The following is a 15,222-nucleotide window of genomic DNA, read 5'->3' as shown; positions in this document are numbered from 1 at the left end:
TGTGTGTGTGAGTGTGTGTGTTGTGTTGGGTGAGGCCTTTTGTTTCTACCTTTATGAAAAGGAGCTAGAAGTTTCTATGTCTTTGTTGTGTACATGTGTGCTGAGGGGACCACATTTGTGAGTTTGTTCTGGCATGTCTAAGTGTGAATGCCTCTGCCAGAGAGTTTGTGTGAGTGCTGAGTGTGTGAATGTGTGTGTGGGTGTGTGTGTGATGCCCTAAGTGGATGCCTGTAAGAAAAAGACCATGGGTTGTGCTTGTGTGGGTTTGTTGTGTATGTGTGTGATGTGGCGTCCACCTTTGTGAGTTTTGCTAGGGTGGGTCGAATCGTGGATGCCTCTGCCAGAAACCTAGAGTGAGTGCTGTGTATATGTCTGTGTGCATGTGTATTTGGGTGAGGCCCATTGTGTATGCCTCTAAGTAAAGGAGTAGGAAGTGTGTGTGTCTTTGTTGTGTACTTGTGTGTTGTGTGGACCACATTTGTGAGGTTTTTACGGCATGGTCATTCGTGGTTGCTTCTTCCAGAGACGTTGTGTGAGTTAGTGTATGTGTGTGTGTGTGTGTGTGTGTGTGTGTGTGTGTGTGTGTGAGGCCCTATGTGGATGCCTGCCAGAAAAAGTCCATGGGTGTTTGTGTGCATTTGTTGTGTTTGTGTGTGTTGTGGGGACCTCATTTTTGCGTTTGAAATGGCGGTGCCTAGTGTGATGCCTCTGCTGCAGAACTAGTGTGAATGCTGTTTGTGAGTGTGTGCAGTCCTATGTGGACGCCTCTAAGAAAAAGACCATGGTTTTGTGTGTGTCTGCTGTGTATGTGAGGGCTGTGGGTCCCATTTGTGTGTTTGCTATGGCGGTGACAATTGTGGATACCTGTGTTGCAAAGCTAGTATGTGTGCTGTGTGTCTGTTAGCGTGTGTGCGTGAAGCTCAATGTGGAGGCTTGTCAGAAAAAAGACGCTGAATGTTTGTTTCTTTGTTTGTTTGTTTTTGTTTATGTGTGGGCTGTGGGAACCACCTGTTTGACTTTGCTATCGCGGTGCCAAGGGTGGATTCCTCTGCCAGAGACCTTGTGTCAGTGGTGTGTTTGTGTGTGTGTGTCTGTGTGTGAGACCCATTGTGGATACTTGTAAGAAAAAGTGCTTGGGTGTTTGTGTGTGTTTTTTGAGTATGTGTGTTTTGTGGGGACTACCTTGTGAGTGTGCTATGGTTGGTCCAATTGTGGATGCCTCTGCTGTAGACCTTGTGTGAGTACTATGTTTGTGTGTGGGTAGTGTGTGTGATGCTCATTGTGCATGCCTGTAAGAAAAATACCATGTGTGTTTGTGTGTGTTTGGAGTTCCTTGTTTGTGAATTTGTATGGGGGTGTGTGTGTTGAGGCCTCTGCTGGAGACCTAGTGTGAGTGCTGTGTGTGATTGTCTTTGGGTTGTGTGTGTCAGTGATTCCATGTTAATGTGTGTAAGAAGAAACCCTTTGTGTGTCCGTGTGTTTGTTGTGTCATTTTGGGTTGTAGAGAACACGTTTGTGAGATTCCGAGGGCAGTGCCACGTAATTATTAATCACCCGGATGCCTTGTGTGACTGCTATGTTACTGTGGTGTGTGTGTGTGTGTGTGTGTGTGTGTGGTTGTGTGTGTGTGTGTGTTTGTAAAGGTGATTGTGTATGCTTATCAAAAAAAGACCATGGGTCTTTGTGTGTCTTTGTTGTGTATGTGTGTGCTGGGAAGACCACCTGTTTGACTTTGCTTAGGCGGTGTCCAATGTGGATGACTCTGCTGGGGACTTTGTGTGAGTGCTATATTTGTGTGTGTGTGTGTGTATGTGTGTGTGTGTGTGTGTGTCCCATTATGCATGCCTGTAAGAACAAAGGGCATAGGTGTTTTGTATGTTAGTTGTGTGTGTGTGTGTTCTGGTGATCACGTTTGTGATTTTGTACGGCAGTGGTCGTGTGGACGCCTCTCCCACAAACCTAGTGTGAATGCTGTCTATGTGTGTGTGAGTGTGTGTGTGACCCTATATGGATGGCTGTAATTAAACACCCTGGTGTGTTTCTGCTTGTAGTATTCTTTTGTGTTGTCAAGAGTATGTTTCTGAGACTGAGAGGGCAGTGCAAAGTGTGAATTACTCTCTCAGATGCCTTGTGTCTGTGTAAGTTTGCTGTGTGAGTGTGTTTGTGTGTGTGTGTTTCCGTGAGGTCCATACTATATGGCTGTAAGGAAAACGCCATGGGTGTTTGTGTGCCTTTGTTGTGTATGTGTGGGTTGTGAGGACCGCCTGTTTGAATTGGGTGAGGGAGTGCCAAGTGCGGATGCCTCTGCTGGAGACTAGTGTATGTGCTGTGTGTGTGAGTGTGTGTGTTGTGTTGGGTGAGGCCTTTTGTTTCTACCTTTATGAAAAGGAGCTAGAAGTTTCTGTGTCTTTGTTGTGTACATGTGTGCTGAGGGGACCACATTTGTGAGTTTGTTCTGGCATGTCTAAGTGTGAATGCCTCTGCCAGAGAGTTTGTGTGAGTGCTGAGTGTGTGAATGTGTGTGTGGGTGTGTGTGTGATGCCCTAAGTGGATGCCTGTAAGAAAAAGACCATGGGTTGTGCTTGTGTGGGTTTGTTGTGTATGTGTGTGATGTGGCGTCCACCTTTGTGAGTTTTGCTAGGGTGGGTCGAATCGTGGATGCCTCTGCCGGAAACCTAGAGTGAGTGCTGTGTATATGTCTGTGTGCATGTGTATTTGGGTGAGGCCCATTGTGTATGCCTCTAAGTAAAGGAGTATGAAGTGTGTGTGTCTTTGTTGTGTACTTGTGTGTTGTGTGGACCACATTTGTGAGGTTTTTACGGCATGGTCATTCGTGGTTGCTTCTTCCAGAGACGTTGTGTGAGTTAGTGTGTGTGTGTGTGTGTGTGTGTGTGTGTGTTTGTGTGAGACCCTATGTGGATGCCTGCCAGAAAAAGTCCATGGGTGTTTGTGTGCATTTGTTGTGTTTGTGTGTGTTGTGGGGACCTCATTTTTGCGTTTGAAATGGCGGTGCCTAGTGTGATGCCTCTGCTGCAGAACTAGTGTGAATGCTGTTTGTGAGTGTGTGCAGTCCTATGTGGACGCCTCTAAGAAAAAGACCATGGTTTTGTGTGTGTCTGCTGTGTATGTGAGGGCTGTGGGTCCCATTTGTGTGTTTGCTATGGCGGTGACAATTGTGGATACCTGTGTTGCAAAGCTAGTGTGTGTGCTGTGTGTCTGTTAGCGTGTGTGCGTGAAGCTCAATGTGGAGGCTTGTCAGAAAAAAGACGCTGAATGTTTGTTTCTTTGTTTTTTTTTTTTTTGTTTATGTGTGGGCTATGGGAACCACCTGTTTGACTTTGCTATCGCGGTGCCAAGGGTGGATTCCTCTGCCAGAGACCTTGTGTCAGTGGTGTGTTTGTGTGTGTGTGTCTGTGTGTGAGACCCATTGTGGATACTTGTAAGAAAAAGTGCTTGGGTGTTTGTGTGTGTTTTTTGAGTCTGTGTGTTTTGTGGGGACTACCTTGTGAGTGTGCTATGGTTGGTCCAATTGTGGATGCCTCTGCTGTAGACCTTGTGTGAGCATTATCTCCTCCCGTGCCATCCATGTTGCAGCAAATGTTGAGAACTCGTTCGTTCTGATAGCTGAGTAATATTCCATTGTATATATGGACCACATCTTCTTAATCCAGTCATATGTTGAAGGGCATCTCGGCTCCTTCCACGATTTAGCTATTGTGGACAATGCTGCTATGAACATTGGGGTGCATATGGCCCTTCTCTTCACTACATCTGTATCTTTGGGGTACATATCCAGTAGTGCAATGGCTGGGTCATAGGGTAGCTCAATTTTTAACTTTTTACGGGACCTCCACACTGTTTTCCAGAGTGGCTGTACCAACTTGCATTCCCACCAACAATGTAGGATGGATCCCCTTTCTCTACATCCTCTCCAGCAATTGTTGTTTCTTGCCTTGTCAATTTTTGCCATTCTAACTGGTGTAAGGTGGTATCTCAAGGTGGTTTTGATTTGAATTTCATTAATGGTTAATGATTTTGAATATTTTTTCATGTGTCTGTTTGCCTTTGCATGTCTTCATTGGAAAAGTGTCTATTCATATCTTCTGCCCATTTTTTGATTTGATTATTTGTTTCATGTGTATTGAGTTTGAGAAGTTCTTTGTAGATCTTGGATACCAGTCTTTTATCAGTAGTGTCATTTGCAAATATCTTCTCCCATTCTGTGGGCTGCCTCTTAGTTTTGTTGACTGTTTCATTGGCTGTGCAGAAGCTTTTTATTTGACGAACTCCCACAAGTTCATTTTATCTTTTGTTTCTCTTGCATTTGGAGATGTGTCATGAAAAAAGTTGCTGGGGCTGATGTCAAATAGGTTACAGCCTATATTCTCCTCTACGATTGTGATGGATTCCTGTCTCACATCGAGGTCTTTCAACCATTTGGAGTTTATTTTTGTGTATGGTGTGAGAGAGTGGTCACGTTTCATTATTTTGCATGTAGCTGTCCGATTTTCCCAGCACCATTATTTGAAGAGACTGTCTTTTTTCCACTGGATGTTTTTTCCTGCTTTGTCAAAAATTAGTTGCCCAAAGAGCCGAAGGTCCATTTTTGGGTTCTCTATTCTGTTCCACTGGTCTATGTGTCTGTTTTTGTGCCAGTATCATGCTGTCTGTGTGATCACAACTTTCTAGTATAGATTGAAATCGGTCAACCTGATGCCCCCAGCTTTGTTTTTCCTTTGCAACAACTCCTTGGCGATGTGGGGCCTTTTCTGGTTCCATACAAATTTAAGGACTATTTGTTCCAGTTCTTTGAAAAATGTCATTGGTATTTTGATTGGGATAGCATTGAAAGTGTAGATTGCTCTGGGTAGCATGGACATTTTAACTATGTTAATTCTACCGATCCATGAGCATGGAATATTTTTCCATCTTTTTGTGTCTTCCTCAATGTCTTTCAAGAGTGATTGTAGTTTCTAGAATATAGGTCCTTTACGTCTCTGGTTAAGTTAATTCCAAGGTAACGTACGGTTTTTGGTGCTATTGTAAATGGAATGGATTCCCTAATTTATCTTTCTTCAGTCTCATGTTCGTGTATAGAAATGCAACTGATTTCTGAGCATTGATTTTGTATCCCACCTCATTACTGAATTTCTCTATACCTTCTAATAGTTTGGGCGTGGATTCTTTTGGGTTTTCCATATAGAGTATCATGTCATCTGCGAAAAGAGACAGCTTGACTTCTTCTTTGCCGATTTGGATACCTTTTATCCCTTTTTGTTGTCTGATTGCTGTTGCAAGGACTTCTGGTACTATGTTGAATAATAGTGGCGAGAGTGGGCATCCTTGTCGTGTTCCTGATCTTAAGGGAAAGGCTTCCAGCTTTTCCCCATTGAGAATGGTATTTGCTGTAGGCTTTTCATACCTGGTTTTTATGAGATTGAGGAATGTACCCTCTATTCCTACACTCTGAAGGGTTTTAATCAGGAAAGGATGCTGTATTTTGTCAAATGCTTTTTCTGCATCTATTGAAAGAATCATATGATTTTTCGCTCTTTTCTTGTTGATAAAATCTATGACACTGAAAGATTTGCGAATGTTGAACCACCCTTGCATCCCAGGGATGAATCCCACTTGGTCATGATGGATAATCGTTTTAATGTACTGTTGGATCTATTAGCAAGGATCTTGTTGAGTATTTTGGCGTCCATATTCCTTAGGGAAAAGAGTCTGTAATTTTCCATTTTGATGGGGTCTTTGCCTGGTTTGGGGTCAAGGTAATATTAGCATCATAGAATGAGTTTGGTAGCTTTCCTACTGTTTCTAATTTCTAAATTATCTTTAGGAGAATAGGTATTATTTCTTCTTTGAATGTTTTTTAGAATAACCTGGGTAAACCGTCTGGTCCTGGCGTTTTGTTTTTGGAAGGTTTTTAATCACTGTTTCAATCTCTTCATAATTAATTGGCCAGTTAAAAGAATCAATTTCTTCCTGTTTCAGTCTTTGTAGTGTATAGGTGTCCATGAAATCCTCCGTCTCTTCAGATTGCTTAATTTATTGGCATAAAACTGTTGATAAAAGTTTCTAATAATCCTTCCAATTTCATTGGTGTTGGTTGGGATCTCTCCCTGTTCATTCATGATTTTATTAATTTGGGTCCTTTCTCTATTCTTTTGGAGAAGTCCTGCCAGTAGTTTGTCAATTTTATTTATTCGTTCAAAGAACCAGCTTCTAGTTCTGTTGATATGCTCTACTGTGCTCCTGGTTTCTAATTCATTGATTTCTTAAATAATCTTGAATAACTGCTTTCTCGTGCGTGGATTAGTCCTGTTCCTCTATTGCTGTTCCAGCTTCTTGAGGTGAGATTCTAACTAGTGCATTTTAGATTTTACTATTCTTTTGAGTGAGGCTGCGATGGCTATGTATTTTTGCCTTGGGAATGCTTTGCATTGTCCCATAGGTTTTGGACCATTGTGGTTTCATTCTCTTTCCTCTCCATAATTTGTCCAGGACAAGGCAGAACCCCTCTTCCAGTCAGTTAACGGCCGGTGGGCGTGGTCAGCCAGGGCCTCGCCCCTCGCCCTGCAGGCACCAATCAGGGAGCCAGCCGGGGCGCCCCGCCTACCGCGCTCCCAGGACACACCTCCACCTTCACCCCTCCCGCCGCTTCCTCCCGGGGCGCCCTCCGCCTGGTATTTGAACCCAGCAGTGCCAGGCTGTCCCTCGCCTTCCCGAATACACTCCTCTAGGACTCAGGACGCTGTATACACACCCGGGAGCCCTGGACCAGTGTGTGTGGAAAGCGTCAGCCCATGCCCCGGAGAATCTAGGGCAATTCCAGGACACAGGTGCCCCGATGCTCTCTGCCGGCCCGGGGTTGGGGGGAAAAGTGTGGCCACAGTTTGTCCCAGCCCATGTCCTTTGCTACTCAGGAGAAGAGTGACAAAGAGTGCTGGTTCCATCTGCGTGCCTGTGCTTTCTTCTTGCTCTCCTCTCCGTCTTCCTCTAAGTCTTTGGGTTCAGGTGCTCTTTCTCTGGCCCCTCGCTGGCCACACGGTCTCTAGGGGAGAAGGACTTCAGGATGGAAGATGCAGACGCCTCTCTGAGCAGCTCTTTTCCCTGGACATAAAAGCCCTGTCCCCCTCTGTGACTGGCACCCAGTCAGGTGACCCTGGAAAAGGTCCCAAGCGGGGTACCCACAGCAGCACACTCACCCAACAACCACGCAAGCAGACACGCAGTGTGTTTGCCCTGGAGGACAGACGAACTGACCCTTAGAGGAGCCACGAGCATAGAGCAAAGGGGACCCTGAAGAGGATGTCTGGGTGAACCCTGTTAAGAGGGTGGCAGGTGATGCCGTCTGCTGGCCTGGAGCCACCTCTCTGTCTGCTGTTAGGGAGGCCAGGCGGCAAGGAGCTGAGGACGGCACCCAGGACACACGTAGCAGGAATGCACGTGCCTTTCCTGCTAGACACAGAACGTCTTGCGTTGCATTCTGCCAACACCGCGAATGCCGTGGGAATGGGTTCCCGGCTCACCTGGCCTGCAGAAGAGAACGTACCCTTCCTAGCCTTGGCCCGTCCAGGCCACCCGGGTCAGACCGTGAGCGGAATATCAGGCCGGGCCACCACGGCCCCGCGGCGGGCTCGCAGTCGTGGTGAGAGGACACACAAAGTGTGCTTGTAAGCCAGCACAGTAGGCTTGGGGCAGTTGGTTTGGTGCCAATGCAAGCCAGTCTCTCCAGGCATGACTGAAAGGTCGGGCCTTCCTCCACACACCCACTTAGTCCTCGGAGCCGGCAAAGTGCCGCACGAGCCATGCCCTGGGGATGGCGTGGCAACGTAAGGCTTACTCCCTGGCAGCTGATGCATGCGTCCAATCGCCCCACCTCATTCCACGGCAGGCAGGACTTCCACGTGGCCGAGGCAGCACGGCGCCTTGCTCTGGTGGCACAGGGCACGTAGCTACCATCCAGCCTTTCCTCTCCCCTTTAGAGCAGGGAGGTCCTTCCCGAAAGCCCAGAGGAAGCCCAGAAGTTTCCAGGGAAAACAGGCATGGTGGGCTGGCCCTTTCTGGGGACTTCTGGGCCTGAGGCATGCTGGCCGATCCCCTGAGACCACAAGGGTCCATGGGACTTCACCTCCACCCTGCGGACATAAGAATTCCTAGGGACCGGACTGTGGGAGCTGCCAGGCTGCCCTGCAGCTTAAGAGTCAAGGAGCTGGGAAGACATGTCTGAGGGAAGAGCCTTTCCAGTGGCTCAAGGGAAGCTCCCTGTGCCCACGGCATTGCGGCTCTCCAACACCCTAAGCTGTTCCTGAGGGGTGCATCGGGCTTCAGATCCCCAACACTGCCGCACAGTGGTGCCACCTAGTGCTGTTACGGGCAGGGACCATGGGCTCAGCAGGGTTTCCTGAGCCCGAAGGCCAAAACCCTCCCCTACCTACCGCTAGCTGCTCCGACAGGCAGGAAGGAACAGAGTTCCCCAAGGACGTGAGGCCAAGAGTCCAAACAGGCTGAGCTGTCAGCATGACAGCCCAGGGGCTGCTGGGAGTCTCACACAGGGACCATTGATGGGCAACAGGAAGACAGAGCTGGGACCACGCTGCAAGGTCCAGTTGTGGCAGAGGTAGTGGGGAAAGTCACCTGGGGGAGTGCGTCCTTGGGGGCATGCTGGTGGTGGGGGTGAGCTCAGGGGTGGTGAGAGGTGTTGATTTGGGAAGCCCCTGTGGGCTCAGGAGCAGCAAGCTAGGTGGCCCTCGGTGAGGCAGGGAACACGGGCCTTGAGGGTCCACCTCCTCTCCCTTCCCTCTTCTCCACCTGGTCCGCAGGAGGCAGAGATGACCGCCCCAACCTGGAGCTCATCGGACACCAGGACGGCCCTTCGGCCAGGAGGAATACTCCCCTCAGGACCCTTTCCTCTGCAGTAACGTACTGCCGTGGGTACTTACTTACTCTTTGGGACCCTTGGCCGACAGCGCAAATCGGGGCACAAGTTCTTAGCCCCTCTGTAGCACATGCTGAAACCTCACAGTGTTTCCCACAGCTGGGACCAGCCGTGCCAGCAGCACAGATGGGAGGTCGCCTGACACACGCCCGCCAGCTCCCACCCCTCCCTGCTTCCCTTGGCCCCTCTGCGTGTTGCATCCAGGGGCAGACACACCCCTGAATACCCAAGGAATGCCCACGACGGCTGTGTGTCAGGAGGGACGTGGCTGCACTCTGCCAGTGGCCCCTTTCTCCTTAGTCAGCAGAGCTAGAAACCCCGCATTCCCTCTCCTTCATCGAACAGGGCCTACAAGCACACTGAGACACGTGTGTGCTCATGCAGACACTTGAACATGCAACACACACAGACACACACTCTTGACACACAGGCATGCAAGGTGGCCACACACACACCCCTCTCATGCATTTGCTGCAAACTGGGAGACACGAGCACTCACGTGTGCTCATGCAAGCATGCACAAGACCCACATGGACACGGATTCCGTCTCTCTGGCATGGAGATGGCTGCACGCACACACACAGAGGTGCCCATGTGGACCCACGCAGACCGGCAACTCACACACCTATACACGGTCTCCGGCCCACAGGCATGAGATGGCTGCACACACACACACAGCACACACACACATACACACATGTCCATGCAAACACACGGGACACACAACACGCACAGACACGTTATCTGGCACACTGGCATGCAGATTGTCGCATAGACACACACACACACACTCGCATACGCACATGCACACACGCAAATCACACCACACGCACACACTTGGACCTGCACGCAGGCATGCACTGTTGGCTGCGCAAACAGACATACACACACACACACACACAGCACTCACACAAGGGCTCTAGCAGAGACATCCACACTTGGACCCGCCCTATCAAACTCACAAACGTCGTCCCGACAACACACACATACACAACAAACACACCAACACCCATGGTCTTTACTTACAGGCATAGACAATGGGCCACATACACACACACACACCAGAGGACACACACAAACAAAAACACACACGCTCCACAATCAATGAATGACACTTGGCCACTCAAACACGCACCCACACACACACACACACCCCCACACACACACACAAACCCAGTGCCGCAAGCACGTGCTGATACCCCCCCCACAAGATCTCCGCACACAGGCATGCTCCGTGGCCCTGCAAACACGCATGAAAGCATGTTTGTTTTAGAGCACGTGGAAGCTCTCACCAAAGCTCTCGGCCTCACAACCATGCACAGCTGACCCTCGAGCCACACAAACATACACACACACACACACACGCACGCACGCACGCAGGAGAACACACACAACGAACATACATGGTCTTCTGCACAGAAGCATTCACAATTATCCCTGCACCATCAGGCTGACAGAGACACACAGACAAACACACACACACACATGTATCCATGCATGCAAAAACACACAGAGACAAAACACACACTGGCACAGACGTGGGCAGGCACAGGGGTATGCACCCTCCAGCACCCCTATACATGCACATGTGCTTGTGTAAAATGAGAAACACACCTTACACACACGGTCCCCAACCAGAGGCACACACAGGTGGGTATGCATACACGCACACCCGCGCGTGCCCACACACTCCCCCGTCGGCTCGCAAACACACGGACGAGCAGCTGACAACCATGCAGAATCAAGCACACTTACACGCCAACGCGCACTCATGGTTTCTGGCACAGAGCCATAGGTGAGTAGCCCCACAGAAAATCACCAGCCAAGGTGCGCCTACAAAGACACACAGACCCTATACACACATGCACTATCCATACAGGTGAGCGGATCTCGGTAACCAAATGGAAACTCACAAATACGTGCTTGTGGAAACACACACACGCAACACACACTGGTACCCCAACAGAGGCTTGTGCACCTGGCCGAGCCAACACACACACCCGTGCCTGTGCAAACACACACTCAGGAAACACACACCAACAGACACCGTCCGGTACGCCTGCATGTAAATGTGCCACAACACACACGTACGTGCCCACGGGAGAGACACACACTCATGCACAACACAGGCAAGCACACACAGTCTCTGGCACCCAGGCACACACACTTGGCCACACACATACACACATACGGGCGTATGCAGACACACACACGCAATACGGATTAGCTCACGTGGTCCCTGCACACACACAAGCACACACTCCCACACACAAGTGCACATGCAAACACACACACTACACAAGCACACGTGGTCCGGCTCAGAGGCATGGTCGGCTGGCCGCACGTGCCCGCCCACATGAACACACACACAACACAAACACACACACACCTGCATGCAGACCTGGTCATACATGCTCCGTTACACACAGCCCGCTCACACAGCCGCAGTGCCCACAACTCACACCGGATTTCCCTCACACGTTCTTGGAGCTGTCGCCTGTGGGTGGGTGGTGCAGAGGGACAGGACGTGGGTCTGGAGGGACCGTGAGGGACCCTGAGGAAACGCCTCCTCCGTGGTCCTCCAGGGACATGTGGTTTTGCGGTGATCCTGACTAGAGGAAGCATGCACGGGACGGCATCACAGCAATGCGGGGCACGCTTCCAGGAGCAAGGGTACAGGGAGAAGCTCTCCAAGCGGGGTGAACGGGGCGGTAGCAGAGCCACCGGGCCACGAGTGCCCCGCTCGGCACGGCCCTTCCCCTGCCCTGAAGAACAGGGCTCCCATGTAGAGAGGTGTGCCCTTTCCCGTCCTCCTCCCTGACCTGCCGAGCAAGAGCGGTGGTCTCTCCACAAACAAGCCCTGCCCTGCCCTGCCCCCGTGCCTTACATCCCCCGCACACACGGAATCCCACAGGCCAGGGCTGATCTCCTACTGGCCGTGTGCTGGGTCCCCCATACACATCCACGCACAGACACATAGGGCTTCTTAACTTGTTTATGACTCGCCCGCCATCCCTGGCGATCTGGGTGCTGGACACTCTCTAGAGCTGGCCCTGAAGATCTGTTCCCCCACGTCTGTCCTGTGCGGGCAGAGCACCACGTAGACTCGTCCACCCGTCTCTCACAACGCTGGACGCCTCCTCCACTGCTTCTCGTCGGTCCAACTCTGATGCTCTGCGGTGTCCACGTCCGCACAGCTGCCGTGCCCGCGACACACACGCACAAACACACGGCACACGGACGCACAAGGGAGGTGTTCGTGACACTGCCTCATGCCGAGGATCGCTAAGGCGGCGGTGACCGAGGGCCCTGTCCTTGTGGGATCCCGCTTCCTCCTCCTCTAGGGCTTCACCACCCTCCTCCAGATGGCCTAGTACCATTGCCAAGAATGGCCGTGTGGCTGTGGGAGGCCACGGGGTGGTCCGTAGCACGGAGGGACGTCGGAGCGTCTCGGGACAAGGCAGCCCCACTCCCAAAATTTGGCAGACTGTCCCCACCTGAAAAGCTAGGTGGAGAACTGAGGACCCGGCGGACGGCCATGGGTGAGTGTTCAGAGAAATGGGGTGGAGGAGCCTTGCTTCCCCCGAACGACCTGAGACTTTCTGGCTCACACCTGGCTCACCGGATGAACTTGCCCCAGTGGACACCCTGCCCTGGGTGTGTGCCCTGAGTTCCCTCGCCAGGGTCCCTGCTCTCAGGGTCCTCTGAGCCTCAGTTTCCAAACTGGTCCCCAAACCCTACAGTGCCCTGGCACTTCCCACTCATATTTCAGGAAGCAGTGACCCGGCCACTCACCGACAGGTCCTCCTCTCTGCTCATTGCCTTCGGCTGCCTCCCTGCCGCAGGTAGTACCGCAGGGGATTGGGCCACAGGTCCTCAATGATGATCTGGTAGGGGAAACCGCCCAGGTGAGCACGGGGCCCAGGCCCCATTCCCAGGCTGCCCCCATTGCCATCACCAAGGCTAAAGCAGGCCTCAGCGGCCCCACCTCGGCGATCTTGTTAGACCCTGGGCAGCTGGGGTCGCACAAGCACTTGAAGAAGGTAAGGCTGGTGGTGTCGAGTCTTCGGCTGGGACCTCCACGTTCATCATCCCAGAACCACTGCACTGGAGTGGACCGAGTCGCCCTGTACCCTGCAGGAAGGGAAAATTCAGGGGAGGCTCTGCACTGTCTAGGACCCACACCCTGTCGCCCTCTCTCCCGCTCTCCTCTCAGCCTCTCTCCATCCTGTGCCGGCTCCCGCCCCCACCTTGTGTCCCTGCACACCCCCTGCCCCTCCCGAGTGCCCACCTGCCCCCGCCGGCCCGCCCCCGGCACCCTCGAAGCTCTAGCCCACTCCTACCGGCAATGCTAAGGTGATACTCCTTAAGGATCACTTTGTTCTGGAAGTAGGGGTTGTTCCCAAAGAAAAACATCAACCTGCTGTGGTCCTTGGGACGGCCCGGTTCCTCCACCTACCCCGCCAAAGAAAGACGAGGGGAATGGGACTTGTCCTCCACGGGTCCCGAGATGCTCCCTGCATGTCCCGCTGAACAAGACTGCCGGGCCCTCTCCTGCCCAAATTCCACTCCCAGTGGTCCTACCCCCGCCTCCCACTCCCAGGGCTGACCTCCAAGTCGGTCATGTAGCTGAGCACATCTTTATCCTGGTCACCCATCACGGCTGATATCTGGGGGTGATTCAGGATCTGCCTTGGGTCAAGGAGCCTCGCCTTCAGCGCTACGGAAGGAGAGCCAGGAGCAGCCCAGCCCTTCCCGGTGAGAGGAAGGGCCCGAAACAGGGCACGTGTAGAACCACCAGGCCCTGCTGCCCTCCCAACCCACTCAGCTCCTGCTCTTTCATCACAGCTGCTCAATACCAGCAGGTGCCTTGGCTTCCAGTGCCTCCGAGAGGGTCTGCGCCTGGCAGCACAAGGCCAAAGGACTGCCTGCGCTCCCTTCCACCCTCAACCCTGGCCTGTGTCTGTGGCCGGCAGGCAGTGACTGCTTTGGGTGTCCAGATGTGCTCGGTCGCGCTCTCACGGCTGTGTTTGCTTAAATGTTAGCCTGCAGGCCTGTGCCCTTGAGGGGCCTTCTGCGCCCACAAAGGGGCCGCTCAGCTCCCTTGGAGCCTGGCTGCACACCCACAGGGCAAAGGGAGGGCCCGTAGGGATCAGCGAGAGAGGGAGGGAAAGGGGTTAGAGGCAGCAGGAGGGAAAGCACAAGAGAGACAGAGACAGCCATACAGGGAGGAAGGGACACAGAGGGAAGGCAGAGCGCAGAGAGGGAGAGGGTGGGGGACACACAGATGGGAGAGACAGGGAGGTAAGGAAACGTGGGTGTGGGCGCATGGCCCTGGGTCCGCGGCCTGGCTGTGTAGGGCCTGATACAGTTGGCAGCACAGCATGCAGCGTGTCTGGGTTGCCGTGTCCGGGGAAGCGTGGCGGCCTGCTGAGTGACTCTGGAAGCCGCATGAGGACGCAGCTGTGGGTGGGCACTGAACTCTTTGGAAAAGGACACAGGCTCTGAAGGACAGGGAAGGGGGCGGCCTGCCTCTCAATGGGCATGCCCCACGCAGCCGGCAGGACGTTTCCTTCCAGGACCTGCTCCGAGCCAAGGGTGGAACTACACTAGGCATGCAGGGTGTGGACATGTGCTCCATGACACCTGGAGAGTGTTGGGAGCGCTCCCTGCAGTCCCAGAGCATTTGGCCGCAGCTTCTGCTCAGACGTGGTCTATACAAGCCTCAGCCCCTGCCTTCCCCCCACCTTCAAGGCCCACAGTCCTGTACTGTGCCTTATAGGGGCGGGGGACCCACTCCCACGGGGGTTGGGGAGGGGCCAGGGATCCTTCTCCCCAGCGCTCCTACCCCTGGCGGAGCCTCTGCTCCTCCCCTCCTGCCAGTGGTCCTCCACCGCAGACAAACCCAAGCCCAGAGGGAGGAAGGATACGGCCTGGGCCCAGAAGCCGGGGATGCGCTGGATGATGGCCCTTCTTCGAGCCAGGTGAGAACTCCGCTTCTGATTCATCCTGCGCTTGAGCCGCAAGTAGGCCCTGGTAGCTTGGGCATCCACAGAGCTGAGCGCAAACTGAACCATCTCCAGCGCGGCAAGTGGGGCGCCGGCTATCTCGGGACCCAGCCCTGACTCCCCCTGCTGCAGCGGCGGCAGTTGCTCGTCCTGCTGTGCTTGCACCGCCTCCTGGTCTTCCACCGCCACGACCTCCACCACCGCCATGATATCCTCCACCACCAGCAGCAACTCGTCCCCCGGGCCGGCCTGCTCTCTGCCCTGCTGGGC

The sequence above is a fragment of the Ursus arctos genome, chromosome Y (assembly GCF_023065955.2).
Source record: "Ursus arctos isolate Adak ecotype North America chromosome Y, UrsArc2.0, whole genome shotgun sequence".
NCBI classification, from domain to species: Eukaryota; Metazoa; Chordata; class Mammalia; order Carnivora; family Ursidae; genus Ursus; species Ursus arctos.
This window is presented reverse-complemented; position numbering follows the sequence as displayed.